At 49.9% G+C, this 14,535-nt stretch overlaps 2 non-coding genes across 2 annotated transcripts; both read right to left on the bottom strand.

Moving 5' to 3' along the window:
* Window positions 1-181: 181 nt before the first annotated feature.
* Window positions 182-253, bottom strand: TRNAG-UCC (transfer RNA glycine (anticodon UCC)). Its single transcript has one exon. It is a non-coding gene; the product is annotated as a tRNA-Gly (tRNA).
* A 1,185-nt stretch (window positions 254-1,438) lies between these two features.
* Window positions 1,439-1,510, bottom strand: TRNAG-UCC (transfer RNA glycine (anticodon UCC)). The gene has a single exon. It is a non-coding gene; the product is annotated as a tRNA-Gly (tRNA).
* Window positions 1,511-14,535: the final 13,025 nt, after the last annotated feature.

The raw sequence follows: 14,535 nt of genomic DNA, 5'->3' as shown, positions 1-14,535 counted from the left end.
TCGGGGAGGGGCCAGGAGCCCTGCTCGCTTCAATCCCCTCACCGATAGACAGTTGCAGAAACTAGGATGCAAGAACCTTTCCTGGATGGGGTTTTGATTTTCACGAAAAGTGTGTCAGCTTTGCTTTCAGCATGAGTCTGATTTCCAAAAAATGCATTTTGAACAATTTAAAGATTTGATCTGCGTTGGCCGGGAATCGAACCCGGGTCAACTGCTTGGAAGGCAGCTATGCTCACCACTATACCACCAACGCCTGCCTGTCTGGGCTATCTGATGGAGCGGCCCTTAGAAATAAGAATAAGTCATTGGCTGGGAATGAAAAAAGCTTGCGTTTGACGCAGAAGCAGTTCGCATCATGAGGTCTTGCCGGTCAGCCCAACATTTCCCCGGGACCCCTTAAAAAAGGAGCTTGGTTTTAAGTTTGGTTTGATTGAACAGTACATTTTGTTGGCTGGGCTGGGACCCTCTCCTATTTAGCGCAAGAGTGGAACGAGGCAGCAAGTTCAAGGAATGACATTGCATCCAGGCACTTACAGCTCTTTGTGCCCTAATGCCATGACACAAAAACATAATTTGAAAAAAGTTAGCAGAGGATGGTTTCGATCCATCGACCTCTGGGTTATGGGCCCAGCACGCTTCCGCTGCGCCACTCTGCTGGTTGGAGAACAAGAGCTTTTCTGGGCTTTTACAGCCTACAAACCGACAACCCTAGACCCAGTTTCGAGTGAAGCGGGCAGTAGGCCTTACAAAGCCAAACAACCTGCAACCACGCACTCCCATCCCATGGCCTTTTGCAGACAGGCCTCATTTCTCTAGCTCACACCCTAACTGCCAACACCCCTTCCCCTTCTCTCTCTGTCTCTCTCTCTCTGTCTCTCTCTCTCATTCTCTCTCTCTCGCAAATAGATACTTTACTTCCCAGGTGCAACAAAACAAGCCTTCTCGAGCTGGCAGATATGGGAAGGAAGGAAGGAAGGGCCAGTTTGGAAACTCAACTCAATTACCATAAATCCCCTGCTAAGGGTTATGGGAGGGAGGAATGAAGGAACTTTGCTTCAGGGAAAGGGCTGCTGCTGCTTCAGCATGTGAGGAGCGCAGCCACACGTTTCACCTTCTTCAGTATGTTGGTTTACAGGATGAGAGAGATCCTGAAACCTCACTCTAATAGGCTGAGGTGCTGTGCTCGGTGGCCTGCTGGGACCAAGGCCCGTCAGGGCAAGGCGAATAGGCCTTTGTCAGGCCTTCGTCAGGGCTTTGTCGGGGAGGGGCCAGGAGCCCTGCTCGCTTCAATCCCCTCACCGATAGACAGTTGCAGAAACTAGGATGCAAGAACCTTTCCTGGATGGGGTTTTGATTTTCACGAAAAGTGTGTCAGCTTTGCTTTCAGCATGAGTCTGATTTCCAAAAAATGCATTTTGAACAATTTAAGGATTTGATCTGCGTTGGCCGGGAATCGAACCCGGGTCAACTGCTTGGAAGGCAGCTATGCTCACCACTATACCACCAACGCCTGCCTGTCTGGGCTATCTGATGGAGCGGCCCTTAGAAATAAGAATAAGTCATTGGCTGGGAATGAAAAAAGCTTGCGTTTGACGCAGAAGCAGTTCGCATCATGAGGTCTTGCCGGTCAGCCCAACATTTCCCCGGGACCCCTTAAAAAAGGAGCTTGGTTTTAAGTTTGGTTTGATTGAACAGTGCATTTTGTTGGCTGGGCTGGGACCCTCTCCTATTTAGCGCAAGAGTGGAACGAGGCAGCAAGTTCAAGGAATGACATTGCATCCAGGCACTTACAGCTCTTTGTGCCCTAATGCCATGACACAAAAACATAATTTGAAAAAAGTTAGCAGAGGATGGTTTCGATCCATCGACCTCTGGGTTATGGGCCCAGCACGCTTCCGCTGCGCCACTCTGCTGGTTGGAGAACAAAAGCTTTTCTGGGCTTTTACAGCCTACAAACCGACAACCCTAGACCCATTTTCGAGTGAAGCGGGCAGTAGGCCTTACAAAGCCAAACAACCTGCAACCACGCACTCCCATCCCATGGCCTTTTGCAGACAGGCCTCATTTCTCTAGCTCACACCCTAACTGCCAACACACCTTCCCCTTCTCTCTCTGTCTCTCTCTCTCTGTCTCTCTCTCTCATTCTCTCTCTCTCGCAAATAGATACTTTACTTCCCAGGTGCAACAAAACAAGCCTTCTCGAGCTGGCAGATATGGGAAGGAAGGAAGGAAGGGCCAGTTTGGAAACTCAACTCAATTACCATAAATCCCCTGCTAAGGGTTATGGGAGGGAGGAATGAAGGAACTTTGCTTCAGGGAAAGGGCTGCTGCTGCTTCAGCATGTGAGGAGTGCAGCCACACGTTTCACCTTCCTCAGTATGTTGGTTTACAGGATGAGAGAGATCCTGAAACCTCACTCTAATAGGCTGAGGTGCTGTGCTCGGTGGCCTGCTGGGACCTTTGCCCGTCAGGGCAAGGCGAATAGGCCTTTGTCAGGCCTTCGTCAGGGCTTTGTCGGGGAGGGGCCAGGAGCCCTGCTCGCTTCAATCCCCTCACCGATAGACAGTTGCAGAAACTAGGATGCAAGAACCTTTCCTGGATGGGGTTTTGATTTTCACGAAAAGTGTGTCAGCTTTGCTTTCAGCATGAGTCTGATTTCCAAAAAATGCATTTTGAACAATTTAAAGATTTGATCTGCGTTGGCCGAACCCGGGTCAACTGCTTGGAAGGCCGCTATGCTCACCACTATACCACCAACGCCTGCCTGTCTGGGCTATCTGATGGAGTGCCCCTTAGAAATAAGAATAAGTCATTGGCTGGGAATGAAAAAAGCTTGCGTTTGACGCAGAAGCAGTTCGCATCATGAGGTCTTGCCGGTCAGCCCAACATTTCCCCGGGACCCCTTAAAAAAGGAGCTTGGTTTTAAGTTTGGTTTGATTGAACAGTACATTTTGTTGGCTGGGCTGGGACCCTCTCCTATTTAGCGCAAGAGTGGAACGAGGCAGCAAGTTCAAGGAATGACATTGCATCCAGGCACTTACAGCTCTTTGTGCCCTAATGCCATGACACAAAAACACAATTTGAAAAAACTTAGCAGAGGATGGTTTCGATCCATCGACCTCTGGGTTATGGGCCCAGCACGCTTCCGCTGCGCCACTCTGCTGGTTGGAGAACAAGAGCTTTTCTGGGCTTTTACAGCCTACAAACCGACAACCCTAGACCCAGTTTCGAGTGAAGCGGGCAGTAGGCCTTACAAAGCCAAACAACCTGCAACCACGCACTCCCATCCCATGGCCTTTTGCAGACAGGCCTCATTTCTCTAGCTCACACCCTAACTGCCAACACCCCTTCCCCTTCTCTCTCTGTCTCTCTCTCTCTCTGTCTCTCTCTCTCATTCTCTCTCTCTCGCAAATAGATACTTTACTTCCCAGGTGCAACAAAACAAGCCTTCTCGAGCTGGCAGATATGGGAAGGAAGGAAGGAAGGGCCAGTTTGGAAACTCAACTCAATTACCATAAATCCCCTGCTAAGGGTTATGGGAGGGAGGAATGAAGGAACTTTGCTTCAGGGAAAGGGCTGCTGCTGCTTCAGCATGTGAGGAGCGCAGCCACACGTTTCACCTTCCTCAGTATGTTGGTTTACAGGATGAGAGAGATCCTGAAACCTCACTCTAATAGGCTGAGGTGCTGTGCTCGGTGGCCTGCTGGGACCTTTGCCCGTCAGGGCAAGGCGAATAGGCCTTTGTCAGGCCTTCGTCAGGGCTTTGTCGGGGAGGGGCCAGGAGCCCTGCTCGCTTCAATCCCCTCACCGATAGACAGTTGCAGAAACTAGGATCCAAGAACCTTTCCTGGATGGGGTTTTGATTTTCGCGAAAAGTGTGTCGGCTTTGCTTTCAGCATGAGTCTGATTTCCAAAAAATGCATTTTGAACAATTTAAAGATTTGATCTGCGTTGGCCGGGAATAAAACCCGGGTCATTGCTTGGAAGGCAGCTATGCTCACCACTATACCACCAACGCCTGCCTGTCTGGGCTATGTGATGGAGCGCCCCTTAGAAATAAGAATAAGTCATTGGCTGGGAATGAAAAAGCTTGCGTTTGACGCAGAAGCAGTTTGCATCATGAGGTCTTGCCGGTCAGCCCAACATTTCCCCGGGACCCCTTAAAAAAGGAGCTTGGTTTTAAGTTTGGTTTGATTGAACAGTACATTTTGTTGGCTGGGCTGGGACCCTCTCCTATTTAGCGCAAGAGTGGAACGAGGCAGCAAGTTCAAGGAATGACATTGCATCCAGGCACTTACAGCTCTTTGTGCCCTAATGCCATGACACAAAAACACAATTTGAAAAAACGTAGCAGAGGATGGTTTCGATCCTTCGACCTCTGGGTTATTGGCCCAGCACGCTTCCGCTGCGCCACTCTGCTGGTTGGAGAACAAGAGCTTTTCTGGGTTTTTACAGCCTACAAACCGACAACCCTAGACCCAGTTTCGAGTGAAGCGGGCAGTAGGCCTTACAAAGCCAAAAAACCTGCAACCACGCACTCCCATCCCATGGCCTTTTGTAGACAGGCCTCATTTCTCTAGCTCACACCCTAACTGCCAACACCCCTTCCCCTTCTCTCTCTGTCTCTCTCTCTCTGTCTCTCTCTCTCATTCTCTCTCTCTCGCAAATAGATACTTTACTTCCCAGGTGCAACAAAACAATCCTTCTCGAGCTGGCAGATATGGGAAGGAAGGAAGGAAGGGCCAGTTTGGAAACTCAACTCAATTACCATAAATCCCCTGCTAAGGGTTATGGGAGGGAGGAATGAAGGAACTTCGCTTCAGGGAAAGGGCTGCTGCTGCTTCAGCATGTGAGGAGCGCAGCCACACGTTTCACCTTCCTCAGTATGTTGGTTTACAGGATGAGAGAGATCCTGAAACCTCACTCTAATAGGCTGAGGTGCTGTGCTCGGTGGCCTGCTGGGACCTTTGCCCGTCAGGGCAAGGCGAATAGGCCTTTGTCAGGCCTTCGTCAGGGCTTTGTCGGGGAGGGGCCAGGACCCCTGCTCGCTTCAATCCCCTCACCGATAGACAGTTGCAGAAACTAGGATGCAAGTACCTTTCCTGGATGGGGTTTTGATTTTCGCGAAAAGTGTGTCAGCTTTGCTTTCAGCATGAGTCTGATTTCCAAAAAATGCATTTTGAACAATTTAAAGATTTGATCTGCGTTGGCTGGGAATCGAACCCGGGACAACTGCTTGGAAGGCAGCTATGCTCACCACTATACCACCAACGCCTGCCTGTCTGGGCTATCTGATGGAGCGCCCCTTAGAAATAAGAATAAGTCATTGGCTGGGAATGAAAAAAGCTTGCGTTTGACGCAGAAGCAGTTCGCATCATGAGGTCTTGCCGGTCAGCCCAATATTTCCCCGGGACCCCTTAAAAAAGGAGCTTGGTTTTAAGTTTGGTTTGATTGAACAGTACATTTTGTTGGCTGGGCTGGGACCCTCTCCTATTGAGCGCAAGAGTGGAACGAGGCAGCAAGTTCAAGGAATGACATTGCATCCAGGCACTTACAGCTCTTTGTGCCCTAATGCCATGACACAAAAACATAATTTGAAAAAACTTAGCAGAGGATGGTTTCGATCCATCGACCTCTGGGTTATGGGCCCAGCATGCTTCCGCTGCGCCACTCTGCTGGTTGGAGAACAAGAGCTTTTCTGGGCTTTTACAGCCTACAAACAGACAACCCTAGACCCAGTTTCGAGTGAAGCGGGCAGTAGGCCTTACAAAGCCAAACAACCTGCAACCACGCACTCCCATCCCATGGCCTTTTGCAGACAGGCCTCATTTCTCTAGCTCACACCCTAACTGCCAACACCCCTTCCCCTTCTCTCTCTGTCTCTCTCTCTCTCTGTCTCTCTCTCTCATTCTCTCTCTCTCGCAAATAGATACTTTACTTCCCAGGTGCAACAAAACAAGCCTTCTCGAGCTGGCAGATATGGGAAGGAAGGAAGGAAGGGCCAGTTTGGAAACTCAACTCAATTACCATAAATCCCCTGCTAAGGGTTATGGGAGGGAGGAATGAAGGAACTTTGCTTCAGGGAAAGGGCTGCTGCTGCTTCAGCATGTGAGGAGCGCAGCCACACGTTTCACCTTCCTCAGTATGTTGGTTTACAGGATGAGAGAGATCCTGAAACCTCACTCTAATAGGCTGAGGTGCTGTGCTCGGTGGCCTGCTGGGACCTTTGCCCGTCAGGGCAAGGCGAATAGGCCTTTGTCAGGCCTTCGTCAGGGCTTTGTCGGGGAGGGGCCAGGAGCCCTGCTCGCTTCAATCCCCTCACCGATAGACAGTTGCAGAAACTAGGATGCAAGAACCTTTCCTGGATGGGGTTTTGATTTTCACGAAAAGTGTGTCAGCTTTGCTTTCAGCATGAGTCTTATTTCCAAAAAATGCATTTTGAACAATTTAAAGATTTGATCTGCGTTGGCGTCAACTGCTTGGAAGGCAGCTATGCTCACCACTATACCACCAACGCCTGCCTGTCTGGGCTATCTGATGGAGCGCCCCTTAGAAATAAGAATAAGTCATTGGCTGGGAATGAAAAAAGCTTGCGTTTGACGCAGAAGCAGTTCGCATCATGAGGTCTTGCCGGTCAGCCCAACATTTCCCCGGGACCCCTTAAAAAAGGAGCTTGGTTTTAAGTTTGGTTTGATTGAACAGTACATTTTGTTGGCTGGGCTGGGACCCTCTCCTATTTAGCGCAAGAGTGGAACGAGGCAGCAAGTTCAAGGAATGACATTGCATCCAGGCACTTACAGCTCTTTGTGCCCTAATGCCATGACACAAAAACATAATTTGAAAAAAGTTAGCAGAGGATGGTTTCGATCCATCGACCTCTGGGTTATGGGCCCAGCACGCTTCCGCTGCTCCACTCTGCTGGTTTGAGAACAAGAGCTTTTCTGGGCTTTTACATCCTCCAAACCGACAACCCTAGACCCAGTTTCGAGTGAAGCGGGCAATAGGCCTTACAAAGCCAAACAACCTGCAACCACGCACTCCCATCCCATGGCCTTTTGCAGACAGGCCTCATTTCTCTAGCTCACACCCTAACTGCCAACACCCCTTCCCCTTCTCTCTCTGTCTCTCTCTCTCTGTCTCTCTCTCTCATTCTCTCTCTCTCGCAAATAGATACTTTACTTCCCAGGTGCAACAAAACAAGCCTTCTCGAGCTGGCAGATATGGGAAGGAAGGAAGGAAGGGCCAGTTTGGAAACTCAACTCAATTACCATAAATCCCCTGCTAAGGGTTATGGGAGGGAGGAATGAAGGAACTTTGCTTCAGGGAAAGGGCTGCTGCTGCTTCAGCATGTGAGGAGCGCAGCCACACGTTTCACCTTCCTCAGTATGTTGGTTTACAGGATGAGAGAGATCCTGAAACCTCACTCTAATAGGTTGAGGTGCTGTGCTTGGTGGCCTGCTGGGACCTTTGCCCGTCAGGACAAGGCGAATAGGCCTTTGTCAGGCAGGGGCCAGGAGCCCTGCTCGCTTCAATCCCCTCACCGATAGACAGTTGCAGAAACTAGGATGCAAGAACCTTTCCTGGATGGGGTTTTGATTTTCACGAAAAGTGTGTCAGCTTTGCTTTCAGCATGAGTCTGATTTCCAAAAAATGCATTTTGAACAATTTAAAGATTTGATCTGCGTTGGCCTGGAATCGAACCCGGGACAACTGCTTGGAAGGCAGCTATGCTCACCACTATACCACCAACGCCTGCCTGTCTGGGCTATCTGATGGAGCGTCCCTTAGAAATAAGAATAAGTCATTGGCTGGGAATGAAAAAAGCTTGCGTTTGACGCAGAAGCAGTTCGCATCATGAGGTCTTGCCGGTCAGCCCAACATTTCCCCGGGACCCCTTAAAAAAGGAGCTTGGTTTTAAGTCTGGTTTGATTGAACAGTACATTTTGTTGGCTGGGCTGGGACCCTCTCCTATTTAGCGCAAGAGTGGAACGAGGCAGCAAGTTCAAGGAATGACATTGCATCCAGGCACTTACAGCTCTTTGTGCCCTAATGCCATGACACAAAAACATAATTTGAAAAAACTTAGCAGAGGATGATTTCGATCCATCAACCTCTGGGTTATGGGCCCAGCACGCTTCCGCTGCGCCACTCTGCTCGTTGGAGAACAAGAGCTTTTCTGGGCTTTTACAGCCTACAAACCGACAACCCTAGACCCAGTTTCGAGTGAAGCGGGCAGTAGGCCTTACAAAGCCAAACAACCTGCAACCGCGCACTCCCATCCCATGGCCTTTTGCAGACAGGCCTCATTTTTCTAGCTCACACCCTAACTGCCAACACCCCTTCCCCTTCTCTCTCTGTCTCTCTCTCTCTGTCTCTCTCTCTCATTCTCTCTCTCTCGCAAATAGATACTTTACTTCCCAGGTGCAACAAAACAAGCCTTCTCGAGCTGGCAGATATGGGAAGGAAGGAAGGAAGGGCCAGTTTGGAAACTCAACTCAATTACCATAAATCCCCTGCTAAGGGTTATGGGAGGGAGAAATGAAGGAACTTTGCTTCAGGGAATGGGCTGCTGCTGCTTCAGCATGTGAGGAGCGCAGCCACACGTTTCACCTTCCTCAGTATGTTGGTTTACAGGATGAGAGAGATCCTGAAACCTCACTCTAATAGGCTGAGGTGCTGTGCTCGGTGGCCTGCTGGGACCTTTGGCCGTCAGGGCAAGGCGAATAGGCCTTTGTCAGGCCTTCGTCAGGGCTTTGTCGGGGAGGGGCTAGGAGCCCTGCTCGCTTCAATCCCCTCACCGATAGACAGTTGCAGAAACTAGGATGCAAGAACCTTTCCTGGATGGGGTTTTGATTTTCACGAAAAGTGTGTCAGCTTTGCTTTCAGCATGAGTCTGATTTCCAAAAAATGCATTTTGAACAATTTAAAGATTTGATCTGCGTTGGCCGGGAAACAAACCCGGGTCAACTGCTTGGAAGGCAGCTATGCTCACCACTATACCACCAACGCCTGCCTGTCTGGGCTATCTGATGGAGCGCCCCTTAGAAATAAGAATAAGTCATTGGCTGGGAATGAAAAAAGCTTGCGTTTGACGCAGAAGCAGTTCGCATCATGATGTCTTGCCGGTCAGCCCAACATTTCCCCGGGACCCCTTAAAAAAGGAGCTTGGTTTTAAGTTTGGTTTGATTGAACAGTACATTTTGTTGGCTGGGCTGGGACCCTCTCCTATTTAGCGCAAGAGTGGAACGAGGCAGCAAGTTCAAGGAATGACATTGCATCCAGGCACTTACAGCTCTTTGTGCCCTAATGCCATGACACAAAAACATAATTTGAAAAAACTTAGCAGAGGATGGTTTCGATCCATCAACCTCTGGGTTATGGGCCCAGCACGCTTCCGCTGCGCCACTCTGCTCGTTGGAGAACAAGAGCTTTTCTGGGCTTTTACAGCCTACAAACCGACAACCCTAGACCCAGTTTCGAGTGAAGCGGGCAGTAGGCCTTACAAAGCCAAACAACCTGCAACCGCGCACTCCCATCCCATGGCCTTTTGCAGACAGGCCTCATTTTTCTAGCTCACACCCTAACTGCCAACACCCCTTCCCCTTCTCTCTCTGTCTCTCTCTCTCTGTCTCTCTCTCTCATTCTCTCTCTCTCGCAAATAGATACTTTACTTCCCAGGTGCAACAAAACAAGCCTTCTCGAGCTGGCAGATATGGGAAGGAAGGAAGGAAGGGCCAGTTTGGAAACTCAACTCAATTACCATAAATCCCCTGCTAAGGGTTATGGGAGGGAGAAATGAAGGAACTTTGCTTCAGGGAAAGGGCTGCTGCTGCTTCAGCATGTGAGGAGCGCAGCCACACGTTTCACCTTCCTCAGTATGTTGGTTTACAGGATGAGAGAGATCCTGAAACCTCACTCTAATAGGCTGAGGTGCTGTGCTCGGTGGCCTGCTGGGACCTTTGGCCGTCAGGGCAAGGCGAATAGGCCTTTGTCAGGCCTTCGTCAGGGCTTTGTCGGGGAGGGGCTAGGAGCCCTGCTCGCTTCAATCCCCTCACCGATAGACAGTTGCAGAAACTAGGATGCAAGAACCTTTCCTGGATGGGGTTTTGATTTTCACGAAAAGTGTGTCAGCTTTGCTTTCAGCATGAGTCTGATTTCCAAAAAATGCATTTTGAACAATTTAAAGATTTGATCTGCGTTGGCCGGGAAACAAACCCGGGTCAACTGCTTGGAAGGCAGCTATGCTCACCACTATACCACCAACGCCTGCCTGTCTGGGCTATCTGATGGAGCGCCCCTTAGAAATAAGAATAAGTCATTGGCTGGGAATGAAAAAAGCTTGCGTTTGACGCAGAAGCAGTTCGCATCATGATGTCTTGCCGGTCAGCCCAACATTTCCCCGGGACCCCTTAAAAAAGGAGCTTGGTTTTAAGTTTGGTTTGATTGAACAGTACATTTTGTTGGCTGGGCTGGGCCCCTCTCCTATTTAGCGCAAGAGTGGAACGAGGCAGCAAGTTCAAGGAATGACATTGCATCCAGGCACTTACAGCTCTTTGTGCCCTAATGCCATGACACAAAAACATAATTTGAAAAAACTTAGCAGAGGATGGTTTCGATCCATCGACCTCTGGGTTATGGGCCCAGCACGCTTCCGCTGCGCCACTCTGCTGATTGGAGAACAAGAGCTTTTCTGGGCTTTTACAGCCTACAAACCGACAACCCTAGACCCAGTTTCGAGTGAAGCGGGCAGTAGGCCTTACAAAGCCAAACAACCTGCAACCACGCACTCCCATCCCATGGCCTTTTGCAGACAGGCCTCATTTCTCTAGCTCACACCCTAACTGCCAACACCCCTTCCCCTTCTCTCTCTGTCTCTCTCTCTCTGTCTCTCTCTCTCTCGCAAATAGATACTTTACTTCCCAGGTGCAACAAAACAAGCCTTCTCGAGCTGGCAGATATGGGAAGGAAGGAAGGAAGGGCCAGTTTGGAAACTCAACTCAATTACCATAAATCCCCTGCTAAGGGTTATGGGAGGGAGGAATGAAGGAACTTTGCTTCAGGGAAAGGGCTGCTGCTGCTTCAGCATGTGAGGAGCGCAGCCACACGTTTCACCTTCCTCAGTATGTTGGTTTACAGGATGAGAGAGATCCTGAAACCTCACTCTAATAGGCTGAGGTGCTGTGCTCGGTGGCCTGCTGGGACCTTTGCCCGTCAGGGCAAGGCGAATAGGCCTTTGTCAGGCTTTTGTCGGGGAGGGGCCAGGAGCCCTGCTCGCTTCAATCCCCTCACCGATAGACAGTTGCAGAAACTAGGATGCAAGAACCTTTCCTGGATGGGGTTTTGATTTTCACGAAAGGTGTGTCAGCTTTGCTTTCAGCATGAGTCTGATTTCCAAAAAATGCATTTTGAACAATTTAAAGATTTGATCTGCGTTGGCCGGGAATCGAACCCGGGTCAACTGCTTGGAAGGCAACTATGCTCACCACTATACCACCAACGCCTGCTTGTCTGGCCTTTCTGATGGAGCGCCCCTTAGAAATAAGAATAAGTCATTGGCTGGGAATGAAAAAAGCTTGCGTTTGACGCAGAAGCAGTTCGCATCATGAGGTCTTGCCGGTCAGCCCAACATTTCCCCGGGACCCCTTAAAAAAGGAGCTTGGTTTTAAGTTTGGTTTGATTGAACAGTACATTTTGTTGGCTGGGCTGGGACCCTCTCCTATTTAGCGCAAGAGTGGAACGAGGCAGCAAGTTCAAGGAATGACATTGCATCCAGGCACTTACAGCTCTTTGTGCCCTTATGCCATGACACAAAAACATAATTTGAAAAAACTTAGCAGAGGATGGTTTCGATCCATCGACCTCTGGGTTATGTGCCCAGCACGCTTCCGCTGCGCAACTCTGCTGGTTGGAGAACAAGAGCTTTTCTGGGCTTTTACAGCCTACAAACCGACAACCCTAGACCCAGTTTCGAGTGAAGCGGGCAGTAGGCCTTACAAAGCCAAACAACCTGCAACCACGCACTCCCATCCCATGGCCTTTTGCAGACAGGCCTCATTTCTCTAGCTCACACCCTAACTGCCAACACCCCTTCCCCTTCTCTCTCTGTCTCTCTCTCTCTGTCTCTCTCTCTCATTCTCTCTCTCTCTCGCAAATAGATACTTTACTTCCCAGGTGCAACAAAACAAGCCTTCTCGAGCTGGCAGATATGGGAAGGAAGGAAGGAAGGGCCAGTTTGGAAACTCAACTCAATTACCATAAATCCCCTGCTAAGGGTTATGGGAGGGAGGAATGAAGGAACTTTGCTTCAGGGAAAGGGCTGCTGCTGCTTCAGCATGTGAGGAGCGCAGCCACACGTTTCACCTTCCTCAGTATGTTGGTTTACAGGATGAGAGAGATCCTGAAACCTCACTCTAATAGGCTGAGGTGCTGTGCTCGGTGGCCTGCTGGGACCTTTGCCCGTCAGGGCAAGGCGAATAGGCCTTTGTCAGGCCTTCGTCAGGGCTTTGTCGGGGAAGGGCCAGGAGCCCTGCTCGCTTCAATCCCCTCACCGATAGACAGTTGCAGAAACTAGGATGCAAGAACCTTTCCTGGATGGGGTTTTGATTTTCGCGAAAAGTGTGTCAGCTTTGCTTTCAGCATGAGTCTGATTTCCAAAAAATGCATTTCGAACAATTTAAAGATTTGATCTGCGAATCGAGCCCGGGTCCACTGCTTGGAAGGCAGCTATGCTCACCACTATACCACCAACGCCTGCCTGTCTGGGCTATGTGATGGAGCGCCCCTTAGAAATAAGAATAAGTCATTGGCTGGGAATGAAAAAAGCTTGCGTTTGACGCAGAAGCAGTTCGCATCATGAGGTCTTGCCGGTCAGCCCAACATTTCCCCGGGACCCCTTAAAAAAGGAGCTTGGTTTTAAGTTTGGTTTGATTGAACAGTACATTTTGTTGGCTGGGCTGGGACCCTCTCCTATTTAGCGCAAGAGTGGAACGAGGCAGCAAGTTCAAGGAATGACATTGCATCCAGGCACTTACAGCTCTTTGTGCCCTAATGCCATGACACAAAAACACAATTTGAAAAAACTTAGCAGAGGATGGTTTCGATCCATCGACCTCTGGGTTATGGGCCCAGCACGCTTCCGCTGCGCCACTCTGCTGGTTGGAGAACAAGAGCTTTTCTGGGCTTTTACAGCCTACAAACCGACAACCCTAGACCCAGTTTCGAGTGAAGCGGGCAGTAGGCCTTACAAAGCCAAACAACCTGCAACCACGCACTCCCATCCCATGGCCTTTTGCAGACAGGCCTCATTTCTCTAGCTCACACCCTAACTGCCAACACCCCTTCCCCTTCTCTCTCTGTCTCTCTCTCTCTCTGTCTCTCTCTCTCATTCTCTCTCTCTCTCGCTGTTAGGGAGAATTCTCTGTTTAGGCTGAATTTCCCTACCTAGTGAGTCCCCCAGCAGCTTTGCTGGATTTCTGGGGTTTCTTTTTTTCTCCTGCCAAGAGTGAGACTCTTTTACCCTCACTCTTGGACATGTTGAAGTGTGTTTTCTTGGTTAAACCTTGTGTTGAATGGGCTATGGGGTCTTTTACTCCATAGGGCCTCATGTATTTTTGTGATGTGGGTTACACAGCACCCTCTGTGCCGTGACCCAGGGGTGTCCTAGGGACTCCCCAACATAGACTCCATACCCTGGGACTGACTACTGTCTCCCAGGGCATGTAAAGTCACCAAAGACTTTACTAGTCTTAAATCCTGAACAGAACCAGTACAAACCATCATATTGTGGACGTACTGGCTGGGGCAATTCGATTGCCCCAGGGTCTGTTAGTCGAGGGGGCACGTCTCCGTCCCCCCTGATCGAGTTTTGGCTGGTGGCAGTGGAAACTACTTTTTATATTCGACCGCGAATATTTCCCTATGGGATTTCCCATTGTTTTAGGCTAACACATTTAATTATTTATTTACGGTAGCCTTAAACATACCGCCGGTTTATATATTTATTATTATAACTCCGGTTGGGACTTTTTGCCAAAACTTGATTCTAAAATGGCGTTGGCGTTCGCCTCTGTAACTCTGACCCAAAGTAGAGCCCTTTGTTCCACTTTTGGCGGGCTTCTCCACAGAAGCCCTCCAAAGTGGTGCCACTCTGTCTGGGGTACTTAGGAGGGGTGGAGGGGGATTTAGGCACCCTGGACTGAGTTACCTTGGTAACTCAAGTCGCACTCCGTCCTGATTGGCCCAAGTGGTGAGCCGGCCGGCTCACCACTTAGCATGTTTGAGTGACAGCTAGGCTGGGTGAATGGGGGTTTGCTGCATAAAAGCAGGGCTTTGGGGACTGGAACTTCAGAAGTCGCCACAGGACCAAGAATCCGACGAGGGAAGAGCTGAGCCGACCTGCTTCGACGACACCACCCGGTGGAGCCCTGCTGAACCGTCTCACCACTTTTCCCGACGACCGAGGAGAACTCTTAACGGAGTGGCTCCTTCCCTTGACTGGTGGGGACAACCAGTTTTCGCCTTCTTTTCGCTTCTCGA

Source organism: Ambystoma mexicanum, chromosome 6q, assembly GCF_040938575.1.
Source record: "Ambystoma mexicanum isolate Mex_15411 chromosome 6q, UKY_AmexF1_1, whole genome shotgun sequence".
Taxonomy (NCBI): Eukaryota; Metazoa; Chordata; class Amphibia; order Caudata; family Ambystomatidae; genus Ambystoma; species Ambystoma mexicanum.
The sequence above is the reverse complement of the archived record's forward strand: the minus strand, read 5'-3'. Positions and strand labels throughout refer to the sequence as shown.